Here is a 24,203-nt window from a genome sequence, read left to right as displayed (position 1 = left end):
GCAGATCGCACTGCAAAGAATGTCATGCAATTTGAACAGGAATGCCATGCCATTCCTGTCTGGATCCTACATGGTTTCCCCACTGCTCCTGTGTGAACCCAGGCTTGTCATCGTGATGGTGCTGACCAATCAGTAGCCATCTAGCCCATACTGTCATCCCTGCAAGGAAAAGCTGCAGGGATTTCAGACCCCCAGATCTGTGAAGTGGCTTTTCGTTGTCTGAGAGCATGGGATCGGTGCAGGGAGGTTTCAAGCACCACTCCTGTGTGAACTCAGGCTATGACAAGAGTGGGTTCACACAGGAACAGTGGGGAAACCTCATGTGATTTGGACAGAAATGGCACCACATTCCTGTTCAAATCGTGTGCCATTCATCGCAGTGCAAATTTTGCCCATTCATTTTGTATGGATGCAAATCACACCGCAAAGAATCAATGCTCTGTATCAGCAAGTACTTGACCAAAAGAATCGGTACTCGTACTCATTGATAAAAAAAGGGTGCATCCCTAGTATAGTGTTTAGGAGTTACACTGTGTTCCACTTGTTTGCTATCAACTGTATATTTTATTTGCCATTGTTTTACATACTTGAGCAATTACTGCTGTTTTTATTTCCTTAGCTATTGGGGTACTGTATATATTTGCAATAAACATTCCTCCCTACAGCCCAGATGTGTCAGACAGTGTGGTGGTTGTGGGCACCGGTAAGAAGGGACCCAAGAAAAGACAGCTCCTTTGGGGGTAAGAGCTAAAGATGTATGTAAAATGGAAGCCTGCGACTTGAGAAGTCAGCTGGTACATGTAAACTGTTCTAGCCCATTTATAATTATAAAGAAGATGAGAGTGCTTTGAATCTCGACTTCCTTTTGACTATGAGTTAATGGTTTGACAAAGTACTGAATGCTAAAACCTGTAAGGCTCCATGTACAGGGGACATTTGGAAAACGCTTCTGTACGATGGAAACTGACTGCTGGAAAATGTAGGTTAAAAACGTCTGTTTAGCTGCGTTTGCATACCGCGTTTATGCGCGTTTGCATTTAGAAGAAGTGTTTTTTAAAGATAACATCAGGAGACCTTCCAAAATGCCCAGAATGCACTGAAAAATAGTAAAAAATTACCTATTTCAGACATTTTGAGAGAAATAAAGAGAGCAGAAGCAGAGAGAGCAGTATGTGTTGAGATTGCCTATCTTTTCTGGTTGTATTCACTATGGATCTCACCATGAGCATAATGCGGCACGTTATACCATTTTTTCCTTCACGCAAAACCTGAAACTGACTGTGCTGGTGTGCTAGGTCCATTTGAATACATGGAAAATGCTCTGGACAGCATTTGGATATGAAACGGTTAAAAAAACACTTCTAAACGCAAACGCTTATAAACACGGTTAGCTGAGTTTACAAGCGTTTGAACCGCTGATAAAATCTACTCCTGAATGCAAGTTTGGTGTGTTCAAATAACGACTGTAAACTCAACTGCCTGTAAACGACGATGTGTACATGGACACATAGGAAAACATTAGGGAGAGTTCAGGGGCGCTGGAAAAAAACACAGAAAAACTCCTGAAAGTCAGTTTATCAGTTGCAGTGTACATGTATCCTAATACTCTCAAACACATCAACCCTTCTGGTAACACCTCACTTTCCAGATTGCTACCCAAAGACTGGCCTGGAGCATTAACAATACCCTGCTTGCTTCACACAATTCAAAGATATAAAAGGTGGGTAAAAGTAACTCTATGGTCAAACTAAATATGTCTAAAATGTATATTGTGTGTATGACTGCAGAAGGGACACTCTGCAAATATTCTGGGCAAATGCCCATTTTTTAAAAGGCAGGGTTAGGTAGGGCTAGGTACTGCCCACTGCCCCCCATTATACATTAGTCAAGCTGGAAAATAGGCTATTTGGGCACCAACCACTGAATTATAGGAGAAAGGAGACAATGGGGTTGATTTACAAAAGACAAATAGACTGTGCACTTTGCAAGTGCAGTTGCACTCCTTTCTCCCAAAGCTTAGTGAACATGGTGAAGGTCTGCTGACTTCCATCATCCAATCAAGTGTAAACAAAAATATTGTTTTTTATTTTCCTTGCACCTGATAGGGTATTCTTTACAAAGTGAAGCTTCACCACATTCACTAATCTCCGGGTAAAATGGGTGCAACTGCACAGTCTATTAGTAAATCAACCCCTGTGAGTATGTTTGCCCCATATCCAGTTTTGCTGATTTCAGAGGGTTACAGGGTGCATTTAAAAAAGGTACCATATGGCACTTTGGGTTCTTTACCTACTCTAAATTTCTTTACAGCTCTATGTTACAGGTTTTCTTTGCTTCAGTAAGTCATCCTGCTTTGGATAGACATTGATTAAGTGGGATGATTTCTATGTAACACAACAGAAACTCTTAGAAATGACTCAAGGTATACACCCTGTAATTTATAGATGCACACCAAGCCATACATTGTACCTCATAAAATAAATATATATAATAAAAATGGGAACATTATTTCCTTCAGATCTGCAGGCATTTTTAGCTTGAACAATGTGCCTGTAGCAGAATACGTCTTATCTGGTAATACTTAAGATATTTATCTTTTTTTTTGCAGATTAATGTGTATTTTCTATATTTTGAGTTTCTGTTGGAAGATTAAATTTTTGAGGTTATAAACTCTCTAACCTTTAATCAAAAGGGGCAAGCAGAGGGCAAAAGACTAGTCACCAGTATTGTCTGTAGGTTCCTTGCAGCTGATCATTCCTTCATTACAGACTTACCATGCCTTTTTTCATACCATGTTTCTGTGTGAAGGCAGCCATCATGGTAGGGAAAGGGCTTTGTTTTCTCATGCAGAGTTGCCTCCCCTCAATCCAGTGACTGGTAAGGTAATGATCAAGAAGCAGAAGAGGAGATGCAGAAAACAGAGATCCATAGAATAATATAAAGCAGAAGCAGGGGGATCCTTGCATTGCAGGTCCTCGTGTTCAGCTTCCACTCCAGCAAGAACAGTTGTGCAGAACAGTAGTGAAATCATCAAATGCCACTCCAGATTTCATTACACTAGACGTCAGAGGCAGCAATGCCTTAGTTCTCACGCTGCAGATATACAGCTGAAGATATACATCTAAATCTTTAGGCACAAGTGCCTCCGAACATTCAAATACCAGGAAGTGCAATAATATTTTGCATAAGGAATTCCAGACAAAAAGATAAATCTTTCAGGGTGCTGCTTTGGCCCAATTAACATTTCTAGATGTTCCCTATAGCACAGTAAATCTTAACTTTTTGTGTTCCAGTCAGCTTTAATGGCCAGGCTTTGTCATAAAATGTGTGTAAGGAGTATTGCACTAAATGCAAAGTTCAATACCCATAGTAAAAAGTCAGAATACATTTTTGACTGGTTTCAATTTAGTACATTAAATGATGATTCTTTACTGTATTTGCACTTAGTATCTTCCATGTCATTTTCTAACTGACCATCACTTCCTCTTTTTTATATACATGTTCATGCTAGTTAGCATAGGCAGTTTAAAAGAAACCTCCTAAATCTAAAATTTAATATAATGCCAGAACAACTTCAGGAAAACATCAACTGTTTGAGTACTGTTATTCAGTAACCTTTAAAGTGATACTGAATCTAAAAAAGTTTTTTTTTTATACCTTAATACATTCCTTGTATTAAGGTAAAAAACTTTTTTTATCTCTATGAGGCCCCCCACCTCCTTTCCTGTGTGAAGGGGAAGGGGGCAGAATAGATCCAGCACTGTACATAGCTGCATCTCTTCTTCCCTTGTTTCCTCTTCACACGGCACTCCAGCAGCAGCCATTTTTTCCTGCTGCTATCAATCAAATGCAGTGAGGAGGAAGTGGGGGGCGGGGTTAGGTCATGCTGTGTATAACAGGCTATACATGGGTCAAATTCTGAACAAATTTTCTTTAGAAAATCAGAAATTTTGTGCATTTTTTAATTCGATTGTGCCACCATCGATTTCGAAATTCAAACAACCAAGCCTTCAATTTCACCTCATGTTGCTACAGAAAAGAATTTTCATGGCCAAATATTTTCTTTTCTTTTCAGGTCCCAGCTCATGCTTGTTTCTTTTTCATTTATATTTCTCACATGATTCTCCCATCAATGATTCAAAATTTGATTGTGTTTCAAAAAAATTTCCTACATGCCCGATCACTCAAATTCTATGGTCACATGAAAAGCATGCGTTTCTGTGACCTACTAAAAATGACCTGCAAAATTTGAACAAAAATTCTTAGAAAAGATTTTTGAAAGAAGATTCTTTCGAAATTCAACCCATGTACAGCCGGCTTAAGTCTAGGAGCGTGGCTCCATAGACACACAGCTCGGAAGCACGCAGACACTGTGTGCCTCCATAGAACCAACATGCACCCTTTTGAATTACTTCAGACCAGGCTCAGAACAGTTAAAGTGGTTTTAAAGGCTCAGTTTTTTACCTTCATGCATTGTATGTCCCCATAGCAAACAGCTTTCTATGGGGACACACTAAGAAGAAGAGGAGCCAAGATCACTGGTGGGGAACCTAAAAAGAGGAGCATTCAGGCTGTTCTGTGCAATACCATTGCACAGAGCAGGTGAGTATAATGTTTGTTATTTATCTTTTTTTAAAAATGTGACTTTAGTAACACTTTGTTTCTTTTTAAACTCAATTTCTTTTAGCAAATGCATCTACTATGAGCAACTATATTCACAAATGTCTAATTTACAGCTTTGTTTGATCCAAATGAAACTTGCAGTGTTGCTCTAAGTGGAGACAGAGATCTCCCCACCAGTTGCATTGAAGGGAGCTGGCGTCAGTGCACCATTCAGGAGGTGCAAGAACATTATCAAAGTGATGACTGCGGCAAAACATGTCAGAGGGTGTGGCTGGAGGGGTGCTAGCTAAGGCACTATTCATCTACATACAAGTGCACTGGGTTGGTGAGCCTTTTCTTCTCTTTGACAGCTTCTGTTGTTGCTAGTGGTGAATTATGGCTGAGTCTCACTTGTTTACAGGAAGTGCACAGTGTGGGGAAACCTATCTTATTGTACCTGCAAGCCAGTAGTAGACAAAAGGGTTCAAACCATTTTAACACTTTCAGATCTCTCCTTAACTTTTACAATTTGAATACTTGAAAAAAGACCAGGTCCTTTTCTTTTACATTTAATTGGTACTAATGGCTAAGGGTTTTTTTTCCTTAATATATTTATAAGGTAAAAATGCCTTGGTACATTCACAACTAGGGATGCACCAATACCATTTTTTTACAGTGAGTACGAATACCGATTTTTTTTTTTACCGACTTTTTTTTTTTTTTTAATACTCACCGATTCCAATTACCGATACCTGCTGGCAACTGTTTTGTTTACACTTCAGCTGTTGGCAGGCGAACCCCGCATGACAGCTGAATGAGTGATTGGTTACTAAGGACCCGGCGGCCCCGCTCGATAACCGCTACAGCTCTCACACCTGTTCACACCTTATGGACCAGAGCAAATTTTACATTTCCGCTATGGACCTGTTTATTCAGCGATAACCTTGCCATTATTTAAGATAACAATGTAATACATATATTGTTTTTTTTAAGGCCAAACACTTTTTTTTTGAGCAATGTTAGTTTAAAAATAAATAGTGTTACTGCACATAAAAAAGTTGTCATTTTATTCTGTAATTTGTAATGTTTAAAATGACACTAAAATTATGATTCTGGTACAAAGCATTGAAAACTTATTTACAAATGAAATAAAACATTTTTCAAATTGGTGCTTTGTGAAACATGTAAATATATAATGTTAATGCAACATATACTGGATTGGAAGTTTATTATCTGTTAAAATTTTTTGGACTGTAACTTTATGCTTTCAAAGCTTATGGTTCCATTTAAGGTGTGTTTTTTTCATTTATTTTATTTTGAGTGTGAGTACACCAGAGGAGTGAGTGCAGCAATCTTCTTCCCTGATAATATTACTATAGTTGAAACATAGCAGCGCATTTTCTTTACCATTTGCATGTAAATATATGTTAAAGGTGTAAAAATATTAATGAACAAAGCAAAAAAAAGTTTTAATTATTAATAGTTTATAAAAAATATCAGCAGGAAAATAAATGGAGGAGAATAAATAGAGTTAATTACAGATGATTAGAGTAAATTAAGGGTTAATAAGGGGTTAAACAGAGAAACATTTAATTTAGAAAAAAGCAAAAACAAAACTTCATTTTTTACTTGACAGATTGCTTTTGGCTGTCCTCATCTGCAGATGGAAGTTCGTCCTTTTGATCTGTAGATGAATAAACAGAAAGATACAAAAATAAACAATGTTTTTTTTATCTTTTGGCTGAGCAAGGCGATTGATAAACATTGTGAGGCTGATTTTTTTTTTTTAGACATCTTGCCAGGACTTGCTTACACTTCAGCTGTCAGCAGGGGAGCCCAGCTGACAGCAGAATGAGTCATTGGTTGTTAAAGCAGAGCTCCGCCCAAAAGGGGATGTTCCGCTTTAAGACTTTGTCCCCCGTGCCCCCGTAAAGGATTGGCACCTTTGGAGAGTGGGGGGGCGGGGGTACCGGAATTTGCAGATACCAGCTCCCACTTCCGGTGAGTGGGAGCTGGTATCAGAGGTAATAAGGTAATCAGAAGCGGAAGCTGTTCTCCCCCCTTCTATAGCCTTTTGGGACATGTGACAGGTCCCAGAAGACTATAGAACCATTCACAAAGTGCAGTGCTACTCAAGAATGCGAAGTGGGCACCTGGCTGTGAAGCCATAAACTGTCACAGCCGGGTGCCCACACTGAAGATACGGACGCTGGGGAGAGAAGATAGCCGGTGAAACCATCCGTGGTGAGGACACCAGTTTATTCAATTGGAACTCTGCTTTAGGACGTCTTAACAACCATTGATTGCCAGCTTTTTTTTTTAATTTACATGTCAGCTGTCAGTGGGCAATCCCACTGACAGCTGAAAGAACCGAGCCTGAAGGTATCGGTTTTAGGTATTGGAGCATTTGCATGAGTACCGATACTCGTGCAAATGCTTAGTATTGGCACCGGTACAGATACCAGTATTGGTGCAACCCTATTCACAACCCTCCATCCTCAAACATTTACTTTCTGTTCCTTGTCACTGCCACTGGGTCCCTTGCCAATCTGCGCTGTTCCTTGAACTTCTGGCATGTACAGGAGGGGGGAGGTAACTGGTTCCTACAACTGTCTGCCATGAGCGGGAGGAGGGAGCATGGGTGTAACTTGCTGGGACACTGTGGGTTTTAATGGACATGCACACCCTCAGCTGGGAGTGCACACACATGGGTGTTTCCCAGGCAGCCAGCCAGCTAAATTGAACACCTGTAAAAAAGAAGGAAGGGCAGAGGTTCGGGGACCAGTCATGAAAAGGCAAAGGGAAAATTTTCAAGGAAGCAGACTTTATATACTATGTAAGACTGGACATACACTATACAATTTTCTTACAATTTTCTGTCCAATTTCCTTTAGATTTACCTTCCACTATGTAGAGCAAGGGTCTGCCTAATTGGATACAATATTATATGGTTTTTGGTAAATCTAGAGCAAAATTCTCAAGAAAATTGTGTTATGTATGGCCAGCCTTCGTCTGGACTTCCATGAATGAGTTAAAAGGGTTAAGTATTTCTTTAATAAATTTGCAGTAGGGATTAGAAAATCTGAAGTGGCTTGATTCAGCAAAGGTTCAGTACATCCAGTTTGATATTTAGCAAATCCAAACTTAGCTTTGAATTTCAGTGAAGTCTATAAAGACAAAGTCAGTAAATTCCAGCCATTTTTATTACTAATAGGGAAAGTATTGACAAAATACAGCACATATATGGCTGTCAAATTGATTATTTTTTCTTCTACAATTAGCTTGACTTACAGCAAACCAAATATCATTTGTTTGAGTTTGAAAAAAACAATTTAGTGAAGTTTTCACAGCAACACATGCTTTTCCATCAAACAGTATTAGGCTCACTTTGATTAGTACTGCTTGGACCTTGAAGAAGGGGGTACACCCTGAAAGCTTCTCCTGGAAAATTGCATGTTAGTGCAAATTTAAAAAAAAAAGTATCACAGACAGTACTCAATTGTTTCTGTCACAAGTGCACTAATATGGCTACAGTCACTGACAGAAAGTGGCCTGTAGTTCAGTGAGGCTATCTCTGTTCTCGCTGATTCACAGTTGTTCTACCACTGGCCAATCAAACTCTAACTGAGAATTAGGAGACCACAGATAATACAGCAAAGTAAACATTGGCCAGCAAGGTAAGGTAGAGTGGAAAAACGGAAGCCACTCCTCAGTAAAAGGCAAATGGCAGCCTACCTGGAGTTTGCCAAAAGGCACCTGAGGGACTCCGAGACCATGAGAAACAAAAAACTCTCTGGTCTGATAAAATGAAGATTGAACTCTTTGGCCTGAATACCAAGCATCATGTCTGGAGGAAACCAGGCACTGCTCACCACCTGGCCAATACCATCCCTACAGTGAAGCATGGTGGTGGCAGCATCATGCTGTGGGGATGTTTTTCAGCAGCAGGAACTGGGAGACTAGTCAGGATTGAAGGAAAGATGAGTGCAGCAATGTACAGAGACATCCCTGATGAAAACCTGTTCCAGAGCGCTCTGGACCTTAGACTGGGGCGGCGGTTCATCTTTCAACAGGACAATGGCACAGCCCACATAACAAAGGAGTGGCCAACTTTGTGAATGTCCTGAAGTGGCCCAGCCAGAGCTCAGACTTGAACCAGATTAAACATCCCTGGAGAGATCTGAAAATGGCTGTGCACCGATGCTCCCCTTCCAGCCTGATGGAGCTTGAGAGGTACTGCAAAGGCAAAGAAGAATGGGAGAAATTGCCCAAAAATAGGTGTGCCAAGCTTGTAGCATCATACTCAAAATGACTTGAGACTGTAATTGGTGCTAAAGGTGCTTCAACAAAGTATTGAGGAAAGGCTGTGTATACTTATGTACATGTGTTTTTTTTTTCTTCATTTTTTAATTTTAATAAATTGAAAAGATTTCAAAACGAACTTCTTTCACGTTGTCATTATAAGGGTATGGTTTGTAGAATGTTGAGGAAAAAAAAGAATTTAAACCATTTTGGAATGAGGCTGTAACATAAAATGTGGCAAAAGTTAAGCGCTGTGAATACTTTCTGGATGCACTGTGTGTATATATATATATATATATATATATATATATATATATACATACATACATACATACATACATACACACACACACACACACACACACACACACATATATATATACACATACACACAGACACACACACTGCTCAAAAAAATTAAAGGAACACTTTTTCATCAGCGTATAGCATCAAGTCACTTTAACTCCTGGGATAATGATCTGGTCCGTTAAGCAGCAGAGGGGTTGTTAATCAGTTTCAGCTGCTTTGGTGTTAATGAAATTAATAACAGGTGCACTAGATGGGCAATAATGAGACAACCCCCAAAACAGGAATGGTTTTACAGATGGATGCCAACGACATATTTTTGCCTACTCATCTTTTCTGACTGTTTTTTTAATAGTTTTGCATTTGACTAGAATCAGTGTCACTACCGGTAGCATGAGGCGATACCTGGACCCTACAGAGGTTGCACAGGCAGTCCAACTCCTCCAGGATGGCACATCAATACGTGCCATTTCCAGAAGGTTTGCTGTGTCTCCCAGCACAGTCTCAAGAGCATGGAGGAGATTCCAGGAGACAGGCAGTTACTCTAGGAGAGCTGGACAGGCTGTAGAAGGTCCTTAACCCATCAGCAGGACTGGTATCTGCTCCTTTGTGCAAGGAGGAACAGGATGAGCACTGCCAGAGTCCTACAAAATTACCTCCAGCAGGCCACTGGTGTGAATGTCTCTGACCAAACAATCAGAAAAAGACTTCATGAGGGTGGCCTGAGGGCCAGACATCCTCTAGTGGGCCCTGTGCTCACTGCCTGGCACCATAGAGCTTGATTGGCATTTGCCATTGAACACCAGAATTGGCAGGTCCACCACTGGCACCCTGTGCTTTACACAGATGAGAGCACGTTCACCCTGAGCACATGTGACAGACATGAAAGGGTCTGGAGAAGCCATGAAGAACATTATGCAGCCAGCAACATCTTTCAGCATGACCATTTTGGTGGTGGGTCAGTGATGGTCTGGGAAGGCATATCCATGGAGGGAAGCACAGACCTCTACAGGCTAGACAATGGCACCCTGTTATTAGGTATTGGTATGAAAACCTTGGACCCAATGTCAGACCCTACGCTGGTGCAGTGGGTCCTGGGTTCCTCCTGGTGCATGACAATGCCCGACCTCATGTGGCAAGAGTATGCAGGCAGTTCCTGGAGGATGAAGGAATTGATACGAATGAATGGCCCTCACGCTCACCTGAGCTAAATCCAACAGAACACCTCTGGGATATCATGTTTTGATCCATCCAGCACCGCCAGGTTGCACCTTAGACTGTCCAGGAGCTCAGTGATGCCCTAGTCCAGATCTGGGAGAAAATACCCCAGGACACCATCAGTCATCTCATTAGGCACGTGCCCCAAGTGTGCAGTAGATACATTATCTTTGTTATATGGATTTTGTATCTGTAGTTCTTTATAGTGGAAGTAAGCCACAATAAACCATGTCAGCTGTCAATTGGGCAAACCTGTTAATGTCACTGCCTAAAACTCACTCAAAATCTAACTGTAAACTCTCCTACAGATTAACCAAGGGCCATCATGGGCCAGCCTTACTGATACAAAGTGAATTGATAGCCAGGGTAGGTTCTCATATTATATCGTTTTGGTAAATCCAGGGCTTTTTTTCTCAGAAAATGGGTTCATGAACTCCACCACATCCCCCCAAAACCCCCATCTCCCCCACACACATCCATCCTCCAAATTGTATCAAATAGTGGGTGTGGTCAATCTTGACTAACAACGGGATGGTCTCAAAAGGGGTATTAAATACCAGGAGTTCATTAGGTACAGAGTGCAGAGTTTTGGGGGGGGGTTATACACAGAGTGCAGAGTTCATGGGTGCTCTGCATGGAGAATTCAGGGGTGCACTATATACATAGTGCAGAGTTCAGTGGTGCACTGCATACAGCGTGCAGAGTTCAGCCTTTTTCCACAGCTGCTTACCTCTGCATCCCACCTTCACATCTCACCCCTCTTTATCTCTGACCTCTGCATGCAACCCCTTCTCCACTGCCCTCATTGTTTTGCCTCTTCCTTAAAACCTCCACAATCTTCCACAAGTCTTACTTTTTGTTATTGTATTAAGCTGGAGCACCCTGTCAGCTCTAGTACCTACCCGCACACTGTAGGTGGTTCCACCTCTCTCACTTGAAGGGAGATCATCTAGTGGGGGTGTTGGCATCTGCACTACACCCCAGCACCTGCATCTTCCTTGTCCCCATCACTCAGTGGTAGTCTCTCAGAAGATCAGATCCATTGGTGAGCAGGAAGCTGAGAGCCTGAGCTAGAGGTGGTAGAACTGAGTTCCTCCAAGCACGGCCGGACTGACAACTCATGGGGCCCCCAGGCAATAGGGGATCATGGGGCCCCTGTGTCCTTGCCCAAACTCAAAAAAGCCTATGAAAAAGGTACCAGGGGCATCTCATGGGGCCCCCTAATGACCCCGGGCCGTGCCTGAGTTTCCAAATGATCAGTCCACCCCTGCCTCCAAGTTCCAGGTGAAAAAAAGCACTGGGTAAATCTAAAGGAGATTGTACACATATTGTATAGTCAGAGTGTAACATGTATAGTGAGCTATAAGATGATCTGATTTGTCCATTTAAAATGGTTGCACAATGAACAGAGGTTCCTGCAAGACACAGCATTGTGTCATCACAAGTCTGCACATTATTGGACACAAAAAGCAAATAGTGGTTTACAGGTTTGTAGATGATGAATGTTCAGAGGAAGCAGTACAGACGAAAGCCCCACTGTGCACACATTTTTTGTCATAAATCATTAACCAGGGGTTGGAATGGCCTGTGCAGTTTTCAAGAGGAACAGGAGTTAGTACTGAGCTCATAGGCTTTGGCAACCATCTTTCAGCATTGCGTTTGGTCTGCACTTTTCAAATTTGCCTTAATCCCTCCATTTTGTTGACACTGCCCTAGCAACAAAGATGAGGGTAACCACGTGCAACTTTCTCTGTTTAATCGCTCATGTTTCATCTACTGCACACTTGGGTTTACAAAGGATACGTTAACAATATAAATGTATAAGCTCTGAAAACACATTGGCAGTGTCACCATAATAATTTGATGGCAATCACTACTTACATTGCAAAGATTGCAAACTGAGGTACATTTTCATTGAAAGAACAAGCCACAAGTTGTGCCATGCATAATCTCCTACAGATCACCCCAATGCCAGGGTATACATCTTTTGAATAGCTGTGTAAACTGTGGTCTCAGCTATCCGGCAGGTTGGCGTCTGATGGATGGATAATGTGCACTTACAATGTACTGACACACCCAGCTGCACACTGGCAGGGACTCAAAGACAGGCACAAACATACACGTACAAGTAAGTCAGAGACACGGGACATACAAAGAAGCACTGATCTGTCCAGGAAGGCTAGGAGTGGCACACACATATAACGCTTTGAAACAAACTGTGGAGAAGAAATAATGGCAATGAAAAAAACAGAAGAATAATGGTAAAAATGAACAAGTTGCAATAACAGTGAAAAAAACAAAAGTCCCCGATGTGGTCAAGGACTGTGTACCAAATCTGAGCCAACGCCACACCTTCACTATGATACATTAGGCCTGAAATAGTGGTGGAAAAAAACAGGGTCCAGAATTCATGGCTGCATAAGGTGTCATTTTTTTGCCTGAAATTTGCATGATTTGTCCAGTTTACAAAGAATCCAAAAACCAATGAATCTCTATTGCTGGAATTTAAGAATTACCATACTTAATTCCCATGTATCAGACAGCTTTGTTTCTCAGGAGAATCAAAAAATGTTTAAATCACAGATTCTCCTAATTTGATTGGCCAAAAATGCTGTATTACATACAGGCAGTCTCTTAGAAGTAGGAATAACTCTTTGTTTTTCTTAAAATCATGTTGCTTCATTCTTCACCAGCCACTATTTAAATTACTAGTATCATGAGTGTTGGATTGAAGAGTTTTCTAAAGGTTTGCTACCTTTAAACCTCTTTTCCGGGGAAGAATTGTTCTCAAACTTATATAACATGTACATGTTTTCTGATGACCTGTAGGTGTCTTATTGCCATTATATACAAAAATATATAACGAGCTTTAGGTGTCCCTTGAAGAACAGCTTTGAGGGACACCAAAAGCTCTTTATATATTGTTGTATCCATTATTATAATGTGGAGCCAAAGTCATATCCATAGCTTTGAGCGGATTTTTTTTAAATTGGTAATTAGTTCCCTGAATGAATGAACTGCAAGTCTCAACAGCCTTAGCGGCTGTGGGCTTGTAGTTTTCAATGAACTACCTCTGCTGATCACTGGTGCAATGCTTTCCAGGCTCCTTTGGAAAAAAATAATAAATGCACATTTTTTTTACCTACAAAATAGTTTTCATTTATTGTTGTTGTCCAAAAAGGTGAACATATCCTTTACAGCTTGTGTTTTCCGAAACCTGGCTATTAATATTGGAACCTAAAAAGATAGAATATCCACCATTTCAGCAGGTAGCAGTTGAATTTCGATCCATGTATGAGCTATTTGGTTGTACACAAGTCGACCTATCGATCAACTTGTGAACAACCAACCTGTCGAGTTTTTTCCAAACAATCAGTGCTGCGGCTATAGACGGGAACACTGATCATTGTATTCTGCCACTGAAGAAGTCTTCCTGCCGGCAGAATACAATAGCACAGAAGGAAGATTACCTCATCAAAATTGAATATGTGGATGGGGAAATCGGCTCTTTTGAAAGCTTAAGAGAATTTGTTTGGACCATGTTTTTCAAGCTTTGTGCAAAAGGTGGTATGGTGGTATTCAAAATTACAGTGCAAAAGCAGGTCTTTTGTGCTAAAATCATAAAAGAATTTCAATTAATTAGATTTAATTGTAAGGCCCCTTTTAGATGGGTAGACTCTGCCTGCGATTCGCTTGCTCAGCAGGTAATCTTTTGGCTGATCCCTGATGAGCAGGTGGATGACAGGTCTGCTCCGCTTATGTAGAGCAGACAGAGACACAGCACGCTCTCCTCTATGGGCAGTTGGATGTAAACAGACCGCCTGTCCGTTCACATCCGACTGCCATCAAATTAGACCAAATAAACAGAGGTGAACGGATCCCCATTCGCTTGTTTTTAACAGATTGGATGTCGGCAGGTGTAAATGGACATATATCCATTTACAACTGCGGTTCCATAGAGGAGAATGGAGGTTCCGATAGGGTCTGCCTGAAAAATGGACAGGCGGACCTGATCGAAACGTTTGTGTGAAAGGGGCCTAAGCACCCAGGTGGTAACCATGCTAGCACATAATTTAATATATGTAGAAATATTTTACTACCTTAGTAAATAATCCTACAGAGTGGGGTTATAAACATGGCATGATATTGGTCTGACAATTTACACTAGAAGTCTGTATGGCCACATGGGTTGTGCAGGTGGGGGACAAATATATTGGAGATTAAAGTGACCACGCATGGATCCTGAAGAACCTGATGCCATCAACTGGAAAATAGCTTCTAGCATATCACTGCAGTCAGCCTTTTAAAGGTCATTTGTAAGTTAGAAGAAACTTTTTTTTTCTGCTGAATGTTATTAAGAATAAGGCTAGCAGTGCACTTTAATATTCCTCCCTTGGGACTGAACACAAGAAAAATTAATAGATTCTTACATCCAAATAGCATGGATGGAGAAATCTCCCCTACCGTAGCTGTCAGAATTCCCAAACCATGACTGCATCTGATTTATTGCAGTCACTGTCCAGCCTAGAACTTTGCCCTTGGCTCCTTTAATGTTCAGATCAGTTTTTCAAGCAAGAAGGTGCCAAAAGTGCCACTCATGGTCCAAATTTAAGCTGATTCAGCAGAAGTTGCCCAAAATCCAACTGTTCATGGTCAGCATAAGACATGGGTGCTTATTCAAAGAAGGCCAAGTGCAATAGGAATTAAGTGCACTTAAAACAAAGTGCCTTTGTGCTCCCTTTCTTGACCTAAACTAGCTTATCCTCCCTGCCTCCAGATGCATAATTATCCCTGACTGAAGGCTGTGGCCTCCATTGTTTGTTAACATCATGAGACAAAAGACCTCTGTGTGTTGGGAATGCCTGTACAGTAGTTCCCTATAGACTTATATGGGGCCATCCCTCAAGTGTTTTCAGTCTCAAGACACATTACCATAGAAGTCTATGGAGATCTTATATGCATGCATGCATAGAATACTGAAGATTTGCTGAATGTAGGATGAAAAACACCAGAGGCCGCAGCTGTCAGATTGAGGTATGCATGCACAAAGTGACCCTATCAGATAAGTTTGAAGTAACAACCAAGCACGTATCTGTAAAGAAGAAACAGAATACTTACTTCTCCTGCCACTAACATTGCTGAATGCTGCTCCATTTCTATGAAATTGCCCCATGATGTCCATTGGAAAACCAATGCTTCCAGTCTCCTGTTTCCGCCACAGCCTATGTGCAGCTACCCCCTCCTAGGACTGTAAATGACACCAATCAGAACCATAAACAGAAAAAAAAACAATAAACAAACAAGCATATCAAGTAATGTGAATTATAATGGCACAGCCTTTTATTGGTTAAGCATAAGGAATACATTATTAACCAACCAAAATAATAAACATATGTTGCTCAGCCATACGACTCAAGCAACCATCACCTGAAAAATTATAAATTAAAACACCAGAAAATTGAAATGGGTGACAAAAACATACAAAATGCTGTAGCATGAACAGGTAGGGAGGTAGGGTTGGTAGCTTCCTGATTGCAGTCAAGACTAAAAGACGTAGCTCTTGCCCAGACCATTTCTTTAATGTACCTTCTAGGTTTGCAACCATTGCAGAAAAGAGGATAACAACACAAGATTCCACACTCCATGGCTCTGAAAAATAAATGGGGCCAAAAGGAAGGTGGAAGAGCAAAACTGCCAGGACATGACTTCACATTACAACCATAAACGGGCATCTGCAATCCCAAAAAAGGGTGCAGTATAAGAATACCACCCTTCTTTAGTCATTCCATCTCTAAATTATTATCCCCCTGGCCACTAATGTTTGCAAAGGGCTGTGACATAGGATTGCTATAGGAACAGTAAGGATGTGATATCTGGGTTGTAATTTACAATCTGGCTTCATGGTCTTTCTGCTGTAAGAGGCAAGATAGTGTCATCTAATAGGGAATAACTGGGTCCCAGGGGACAGGCTTGAGCAGAGTTTTTATTCACTGACTACATGAGTTGTTTATGAGATAAAACCCAAATGAAGCCCTTAGTAACCAATGACATCTCACCTTCCATTGATCTATCTACAGTACAATAACTAAAAACTGAGCAGTTGCTGTGGGTTACTATACTTCTTTAGACTTCTGTGCTGTTTTAGCTATTGTACCGTGGGTGGCATTGTATTGCTATAGAAGATTAAATGTATGCAAAGGTAATAATGTAAAATTCAGCCACATTAGGTCCCAATACATCACTCATCTGAGAATGAGAACAAATGTGTTTGTAGAGTTAATGAAGAAACCTAGGCATGAGCCCAGCAAGGAATGAGGTGTGTGTTTGTGTGAAATCTCAGCCAAGCTTTGGGTGGATACAGAATGCCATTGAATGAACTTTAATTACTAGAGAAAAAATGACATGCAAGCAGAATCCAGCATTTCACACTGAGCTTTAACCAGCCCCACCCTGCAAACGGCTCCCCGCCCAGCAAGCCGCTCCACACCTAGCAGAGACATGACAGGATTGCTGCTATTACATGTGTCCTAGACAGATAACTTCAGCAAAGACTGGATGAGTAGTTTTGCACTATACTTAAAACAATGTGCAAAACATCTTACTTCCCAGTTATGAGTACCCTTATTGAGTTCCATACCTTCCCTTTTAATGAATGGTCTTCATCATTTGTGCTGTGTTCTACACTTTTCAGCCAGCAGCAATAGACTTCGGGTCACATAGCATTTATATAATGGTCAGGTATCACTCATGTATGCATTAGAGCAAAGGCCTGAATATTTAAAAGGGCCCATCTCCTGTTGCTGTCTACACCTGCTAACAGTCAACTCAAGATCAACACCAAGTCAAGTTTTTAATCACAGTCTCCTTAAAGTGAACCTGCCTTTGAGAAACAGTGGAAACTGTTGGATGGTGGTGGCACAAATATATTAAATATATTTATTGTAGAACAAAATGAGCATCCTAGCTATTCCAGATCTGAACTTTGAGTCACTACTATAACCTAAAGTTCAACTCTAGTGATAACCTTTTCTTTTTCTATAAAGTGGGGATTAAAATATGTTGTGAGCTTTTTATGGCTACTATCTACTGTATGTCTATGATGGGATGAATACCCCTCACTTCCGATTTCTGCTGTGGGAGTAAAGGTAGCAATAAATGAAGAGCTGCAATAGCATCAAAGCAACCTGGAGATATATAAGGCCTCTTTCACACAGATGTTCCAATCAGGTCCATTTTTCAGGCTGACCCAATCAAAACCTCCATTTTCCAATGTTGCGTGGCAGGTGTAAACATCCTACTTCCAACCCAAACTGCTAAAAACAGAGGGATGGGAATCCTTTCCTCTTCCATCCAGCAGATCAGATGGCAATCGGGTTTAAATGGACAGGCAGTCCATTTACATCTGACTGCCCATAGAGAAGAGCGGGATGTGTCCGTAGTAAGTGGAGCAGGCACGAACCTGTCATCCACCTGCTCAGCGGGTATCAGCGGACAGATCCCCTATTGAGCAAGCAGGTCGGAGCCAGAGTTTGCTCTGTATGAAAGCCTTCTGCTGGTAATAAGAAATTCTCAATGGATGGCCTTTACAGAACCAAAATTCTCTCTGTAGGGTTATGTTGGGAAAACGACGTCAACTTGTATTTTATGTATGTGCAGTGTGGCATAAATACTGCAGTGTTCAGTAAATAGTAATATCCCCTTTCCTTTATAAATGAACCCCTAAGTTGTGTGAAGAGTGCTAATATAACCCTGTTCTGACAGAGGTTACCATTACTCCTCTAAAAATGATCAGAAATGCTTCTGAAAATGATAAAGACCTGGAACGAATAACAAAAAAAGAAGATTCTGGCTTTATAAATTGCATGCTTGTTCTAGGTCAATGACTCAGAAAGTTCTAAAGCCAGAGACAGCCAGGCAACTGTTATTCAGAGAAACAGGTCAAGATGGCAGCCCCTGTATTTCTCTCAACATAAACTCCCTTAAAGCCTAAGTCCAGGTTTCCTTTTACTTTAAATAGTTTGTTTGTGTCAACTTGGCCCAAACAAACTGTTTCCATAACTAAGTTATTCTGCTGCTGTCAGCACTTTATCATACTGTAGTATCATCAGGCACATACAGTGTGCAATGCCATGTTTTGGCAGCATCTCAGAAGACTTCCCATATTGTAAGCTCTAATGAGCAGGGCCCTCTGTTTCCTCTTGTACCAAATTGTATTGTTACTGTAACGTCTACCTTCATATTGTAAAGCACTGCGCAAACTGTTGGCACTATATAAATCCTGTATAATAATAATAATATGCTCCGGACCAAAACAGAGTCAAGCTGAGTGCATCTCAGCCTCTCACGGAAGACCTTGCATCCTGACATCATCTGCCTGCCTCAGACAATCAGAGGCAACCCTTTATTCATTGATAAAAAATAGAAGGCCTCATAGGAAATTGCTTACAAGCACGCAGCCCAACTCAATATAGTTCCAGCAGCAAACAGGAAATTGCATGACTTATGTTACTACAGTATGATACAGCGCACACAGTGGCAGAATAACTTAAGATGACTTAGTTATGGGAATAGTTGGTTTGGGCCAGCTTGGCGCAAACCAACTATTTGAAGTGAAAGGAAACCTGGACTTTGACTTTAAACTTGCAGAAAGGGAGTATGTTTGGTACAGCCCACTGCTGGCTCACTCACCACCTAACCAGTCAGTTTTTACAAAGCAAAGGATGAGGAAATTGATGACAAGGGACAAACACATCCCTGATTCTAGTAACTCCGTTCTTCCTTAATAATAGGCACTAAACTTGCAACACACATTTATTGACTAGAGTACTATTGCATCACTATGAAAACATTGTATTGTTGTGGTAACAGGGATGTCAGAGATGAACTCCATGCACAAGCAGCTTCAGCTGATATCAATGACAATGAGATACACTAATGCAGGCCATAGACGGGCCATTTATCGGCCGAATTTTCAGCTGATAAACAAAAAATCGGTAGTTCCTGCCATGGATGCAGCCACCAATGCTGACGAAAAACAGCCGTTTTTCATGGATTTTCCAGGATGACTGATAAAAAGAAACAAGAAGATCCGCGAAAAACGGCCGATGGCATTGCCCCACTAATGACATGAATATCGGCCAATTTTTCGTGCGGACGAAAATTCAGCCAATAAACGACCCATCTATGGCCTGCATAACGCATAGCAACCATACTGATGTGAAGGCACACTGACACAGCACAGTGATTTCTTACTATGGTTACTACGTTTTGTATTTAAAGAGTACATAAAGACAAAACTAACCCCCCCCAACTATCAAAATACCCAAACAGTACCTGCATCTGATCGGATACAGGCAGTATTTGGCCACCAATCTTCCACCCAGCTTCTTCAACAAAAATCGATGAAAAAAGTGGCTGTTGTGAAGCTGGGTGTTGCCAACAGAGTCATCCATAGAACCAATGTCAGCTGATTCTCCTTGATTTGTCCAAAATGTGATCCATGGCATGGCTAGCTTCGCACAATTCTCGCATAGTGACACCTCACTCACTAATGCAACTGCCACATCTAAGGACTGGTAAGCTGCAATATATTACATTTTTGTACTTGAGTTTAGATATATTTTATTGATAAGCCTGAAAAAGAGAACAAGATTGTTTTTTTCACTGATGGGTACCACACTACAATTCTGCACAAAACACCAATCCTGCTACATTTGTGTACTGTGTGCATTATATTGTATATTTTATTGTGGTGTTATGTTCAGTGCTAAGAAAAATGAAAACATTTAAATAGAAAGAAACACAAATGAATAGCATGCTGTGATTTTTAGTCAGTGATGCAGAACAATGAGGAAGATTTACTAAGGCTACATTCACACTAGCTTTGTCAGCAGGCATCAGACAGGCATTTGAAAATTCTGCACATGACAGCACACAGTGCTGTTCACACTGGAGCATTAAAAACTGCAAAACTGACACTTCATGTGGAGTCAGGAGGAGTTGAAGCCTCCCATTCAAGTCTATGGTGATGCTTCTCAAACGCTTGGCACGGTTTGTGGAGCGTTAATACCATTAAACTTCATTATAGGCGATTGTGGTGTGGTTCTAATGCTTTGCAAACGTCTATCAAACGCTTCAAAAACGCGCATAGGGCATTTGGGGAGTATTACAAACACTTCCCAAACGCCTGTCTAACGCCTCTCTAATGCTATAGGGGCGTTCGGCGGGAGTTAGAAATAAAGTCAAGTGTGAACGTAGCCTTAGACTGGTGCACACAGAATCTGATGCAACTCTAGTAACCAATCAGCTTCCAGGTTTTGTCAACGTTTAATTGAACAACCTGAAGCTAGAAACTGATTGGTTACTATGCACAGCTGCACCATCTTCTGTGCGCACCAGTTTTAGTAAGTCTCCCCCAATGTTTATCAATTGTTATCTCATGGTACCGATCTGCTCTGTATCACTTATTCCCATACTGTTCTCTAATCACCACTAAAGCTGGTCATACAATAGCAGAATATAATTCATCAATGTTCATTTTCAAATGTTCATTTGACTTTCTAATGGTTAATGGGGCCAAATCAACGATCACTTTCAAACGTAGTGATGAGAAAATTCAAAGATGGAAAACTTCTCTCAAACAAAATAAATTCTAACTGTAAATGTGGTTTCTATTCAGGAAAAAAAATCTTACATATTGTAATGGAACCTGTTTAATATGTCTGGTATTCCATTCCATTCCACGTCTGGATGAAATTCTAAGGGTTTTCAAACTAAGGTGTCCGTTTAAGAAAGAGAGAAAAGCCGAGATCCTGAAGATCACGTCTGATCTCTCAGGTGTGCCAGTTTATGAAGCTGTGGTGAAGAGCCGAGGACATTTTCTTTACTTCTCATCACAGGACACACCCTTCTGTCATTCACTTTTACAGAGATGGCCAGTTTATGATGGTGAGATCTAAAGATCTCACTGGGCATTTCTTTAAAATATCTCCAGCCCAGAGCTAGAGAATCTTGGTGAGAAACATGCTGTGATGTGAGGAAGAAGGCTTCTTTCTTCTTAATATCAGCACCAGTGGGGTTAAACAGTGATATAAATTATAACTATATACTGTATGTTTATGTATGTATATATGGGTTTTATATATATATAGTGTACAGTATATATATATATATATATATATAGATATATCTATATCATATACACACTCATACATACAGTTTAGTTATAGTGTATTGTCGTTTTTTAGTTGAGTTGACATTTTTATGTGCACTTTGGTGCTTTTTTAACATGTATTTTGGCTCACTCTTTACTTCCGTTTTTCTGTGTGTTCTGGAAACGCATGCAAAATGCATGTCATTTTTGTTGTGCCATTATTTGTAATGGCACCCAAAAGTGGCTGGCAGATGTGCAGTTTGACAAAATATGCAGAAAACCAAATTAAAATGCACTTTAAAAAAGTGCCAAAATGTGTGTTACAAACCACACCAAAATGCATGTTAAAATAACCTGTGCCAAAATGTGTGTTAAAGCTCCTAAATGTGAGTTTAGAAAAATGCGCCAAAATGCACATTTAAAAAACCCACATCAAAATGAGTGTTATAAAAAAACAGCATGTAAAAAAGCAGCAAAATGTTTGCAAGTAATGCTAAAATGCGCAATAAAAAGGAGCCAAAATACACATTTAAAGAATGTGCCAAAATGTGCGTAAAAAAATACCAAATGGTCATTGCTTAATTTTTTCAGGTAATTGCATGGTCTTTTTAACTTTGGTTTCTCTGTTTAAACTCAGGTGATCTGTAATCACACAATTATCTCAGAAGATCACATGCAGCCCCTTCCCCTTCTACATAGATCTCAGCTGTTCTCAGGAGGAAAAACTTCTCCTCTCTTCTCCTTTTGAGAACAAATGTTCATCGCTTCATAAACAAGGGGACAGAGGAGAAGATTTTTCCCTGAGAACTGCAGAGAACTGAAATGAGATAAAATATCTCCGCTTAATAAATGTACACCTATATTAGCGGACTCAATGGTGTCCGTTTATGACACAGAGAATAGCTGCGATTCAACAGATCTCAGCTATTCTCTGGTCATTCACAGTTTATGACACTCAGGAGATCATGTCAGCCCTTCTCTGGAGATCTGTGTTCTCCCTCCAGATTCTCCAGCCCAGAGCTGGAGAATCAGAGGGACCGAAAACTAAGCAGAGATAATTTACCTCTGTTTAGTAAACTGATCTTTTACTGTAATCTCTCGAGATTATAGTAAAATGAGCCGTTTTCCAGAGTTTGTAGACCGTTCTCCAGCGTTTGGAGACCGTTCTCCCTTCGGAGAACTGCTTCATAAACTGCATTCACAGGAGAACTGTGTTCTTCGAGAATGCCGGAGAACTGAGCAGCGATCTATTACCGCTGGTCCATAAACGGACACCAATGATGGCAAAAAAGGAATGTTTTGATGAATGATTTGTCTAAGAATGTTAAAATGAAAATCTAGCTATGTATGGCCAGCTTTAGGTCTCTTGCACACGTTTTTAGGCATTCGGGTATTTTAACTTAATGTTTTATTGTACCTGTACACACAGGCTTGCAAACTTGCGCTGTGTATAGATCAGTAAAAAAAATACAAAAATCTGCATTGTTGGTCAGTGTTTTTACACATATATATGTGTGCGTATGCCCCACTCCCTTGAAGCTACAGTCAGGTCCATAAATATTGGGACATCGACACAACTCTAACATTTTTGGTTCTATACACCACCACAAAGGATATGAAATGAACAAGATGTGCTTTAACTGCAGACTGTCAGCTTTAATTTGAGGGTATTTACATCCAAATCAGGTGAACGGTGTATGAATTACAACAGCTTGCATATGTGCCTCCCACTTGTTAAGGGACCAAATGTAATGGGACAATTGGCTTCTCAGCTGTTCCATGGCCAGGTGTGTGTTATTCACTCATTATCCCAATTACAATGAGCAGGTAAAAGGTCCAGAGTTCATTTCAAGTGTGCTATTTGCATTTGGAATCTGTTGCTGTCAACTCTCAAGATGAGATCCAAAGAGCTGTCACTATCAGTGAAGCAAGCCATCATTAGGCTGACAAAACAAACCTATCAGAGAGATAGCAAAAACATTAGGCGTGGCCAAAACAACTGTTTGGAACATTCTTAAAAAGAAGGAACGCACCGGTGAGCTCAGCAACACCAAAAGACCAGGAAGACCATGGAAAACAACTGTGCTGGATGACCGAAGAATTCTTTCCCTGGTGAAGAAAACACCCTTCACAACAGTTCAGATCAAGAACATTCTCCAGGAGGTAGGTGTATGTGTGTCAAAGTCAACAATCAAGAGAAGACTTCACCAGAGTGAATACAGAGGGTTCACCACAAGATGTAAACCATTGGTGAGCCTCAAAAACGGGAAGGCCAGATTAGAGTTTGCCAAACAACATCTAAAAAAGCCTTCACAGTTCTGGAACAACATCCTATGGACAGATGAGACCAAGATCAACTTGTACCAGAGTGATGGGAAGAGAAGAGTATGAAGAAGGAAAGGAACTGCTCATGATCCTAAGCATACCACCTCATCAGTGAAGCATGGTGGTGGTAGTGTCATGGCGTGGGCATGTATGGCTGCCAATGGAACTGGTTCTCTTGTATTTATTGATGATGTGACTGCTGACAAAAGCAGCAGGATGAATTCTGAAGTGTTTCGGGCAATATTATCTGCTCATATTCAGCCAAATGCTTCAGAACTCATTGGACACCGCTTCACAG

The 24,203-nt window shown here is 40.7% G+C and overlaps 1 long non-coding RNA gene across 3 annotated transcripts in view; it reads right to left on the bottom strand.

Moving 5' to 3' along the window:
• Nucleotides 1-5,653: 5,653 nt before the first annotated feature.
• LOC149450838 (uncharacterized) overlaps nucleotides 5,654-24,203 on the bottom strand; it is a 32,907-nt gene continuing 14,357 nt past the window's right edge. For all 3 annotated transcript variants that reach the window (XR_016315200.1, XR_016315201.1, XR_016315199.1), the window contains 2 exons: nucleotides 15,547-15,676; nucleotides 5,654-6,286 (listed from right to left, as the gene is read on the bottom strand). This is a non-coding gene — a long non-coding RNA (uncharacterized LOC149450838). The remainder of the gene's footprint in view (nucleotides 6,287-15,546; nucleotides 15,677-24,203) is intronic.

This window comes from Staurois parvus, unplaced genomic scaffold (assembly GCF_062004578.1).
Source record: "Staurois parvus isolate SC_StPar_1 unplaced genomic scaffold, SC_StPar_1.0 ptg000562l, whole genome shotgun sequence".
NCBI lineage: Eukaryota > Metazoa > Chordata > Amphibia > Anura > Ranidae > Staurois > Staurois parvus.
This window is presented reverse-complemented; position numbering and strand designations above follow the sequence as displayed.